Raw genomic sequence first — 2,162 nt, 5'->3', positions numbered from 1 at the left:
TTTGGTGCTAGCTGTTGTCACAGATGTTATTACGCCTGAACCTGGTAGGCCTGGCTGTCTTGAAGTCGGTGGGACGCGGGGTACCTGCTCACCTGCCATCAATGCGGTGTGTCTATCTCCTGTCAGGAGTGTAGATCAGGGAGACCACTGCTGCCATTTACCCCATTGTGAAAACTGAGGGAAGGGCATGAGCCTTACTAATGGCCGCAAAGGAGAGCGAGTTCCTTGTAGGATATGGTCCTATAGGAAACGGGGCCACATCACAAACGCTCCAGTCCTCCAACCGCAGGTCTCCCCCCATCCCCATCATATAAGGCCGGGGTTCCATGCCATATGCTGGCGAAACTGCAACAATCTTGGCACCCTACCGATTAGCTGTTTAAAGGGGCTGCGGTGCTCTTACATAGGACTGTCAACTTATTACAGCTTTGGGATGAAGCTGCAATATCCTGCACCGCCGGTACTAAGTAGAGGGGGAGGCAGTGCATGCACGAGTGCCACAACCCCCTCAAACAGCTGATTGTCAGGGGTGCCCAGAGTCGGACCCTCACAGATCTGATATTGATGGACTATGCTGAGAACAGGCCAGCTCCAGCTGTGGTGAAACTGACTGAATTCCCATAGAAGTGAATGGAGCATGCTGGGAGTTGTAGTTTCACAACAGCTGGAATGCCAGAGGCTGCTGACCCCTTGAATGGGCCATTGCCTAACCGTCAAGAGATACATCGGGAAAGAAGAGCGCTGGCCATCCCCCATAAACATGCATGCTCGGCCAAGGGCACCTATTTACTTTAAAGGTATTTCCAGACGGAATGCATGCACTGCAAATGTCCTTCAGCATATCCGCCAGAATTAAAGAGGGCACCAGAGGTTGAGTAATGTGCATTTGGATGGGAGTTTTTTTTTTTTTTGTAAATCTTATACCATTTGCTGCTATTATGAAATGTGGATTTTCCACATTGAATTCTGTTGCGAAAAGATCTGCACCGAATCCTTCTGTGCGGATGTACATTGAGGGGGACAAGGCAAGACGACTGGTTCACTTATGATGGCACAAAGGGTCAACCATGCTGAATCCAGGACTGGGACAACAAGCGTTTTTGCTGGATCCGTCATGGATCAGCAAAAACGCTTCCGTTACTGATAATACAACCGTCTGCATCCGTTATGAGCGGATCCGGTTGTATTATGTGTAACATCGCCAAGACGGATCCGTCATTAACTGCATTGAAAGTCAATGGGGGACGGATCCGTTTTCTATTGTGTTAGAGAAAACAAATCTGTCCTCATTGACTTGCATTGTGGGTCATGCCGGATCCGTTTTTCTCCCCATCCCATGACGGAAAGAAAACCGCAGCATGCTGCTGCTCTCCGGTATGGGATGCGGAGCAAAACGGAACTGAATGCATTCTGGAGCGCTCCGTTCTTTTCAGTTACGTTTTGTCCCCATTGACGATGAATGGGAACAAAATGGAAGCGTTTTTCTCTGGAATTGAGATCCTATTGGGGGTATTATTAATTCTGGGGGGCACTAATGGAGGCATTACTATTACTGGGGCACTATTAGTTCTGGGGGGCTTTATGGGGGCAATATTAATTCTGGGGGGGCACAAATGAAGGCATTACTTTTGCTGGGGGCACTAATAGGGACATTAATATTACTGGGGGGCACTACTAATACTGGGAGCCACATTATGACATAGTGACTTAACGCCCATGTTAAGCCACAGATAGGGTGGCCAGACGTCCGGTTTTTAGACTCTTAGTCCACCGTCTGTCGCAAGGCCGGGACGGACAGCCAGAAGTCCTCCTTTTTTGTTGTTATGGGTGACAGCAGGTCATGGTCACTCTAAGGTCACTCTAAGGCATGGATGTCAAACTCATGGCCCTCCAGATGTTGCAAAACTACAACTCCCATCATTCCCTGATAGCTGTAGTATGCCCAGGCATGATGGGAGTTGTAGTTTTGCAACAGCTGGAGGGCCACGAGTTTGACATCCCTGCTCTAAGGAGGCAGGGCGTGCTTACGTGACGGCCAGCGTGTGCTGCCTGCAGCTGCATCGGCCAATTCTGGTTTGTGCACTGTGCAGGCAGGAACCGGAACTTTACTTAAGTCGGGAACAGAGGAGCGGGATGGGACCCACGGGTGTGCTGCGGTCCTG

Source organism: Bufo gargarizans, chromosome 3, assembly GCF_014858855.1.
Source record: "Bufo gargarizans isolate SCDJY-AF-19 chromosome 3, ASM1485885v1, whole genome shotgun sequence".
NCBI lineage: Eukaryota > Metazoa > Chordata > Amphibia > Anura > Bufonidae > Bufo > Bufo gargarizans.
Note: the sequence above shows the minus strand (reverse complement) of the source record.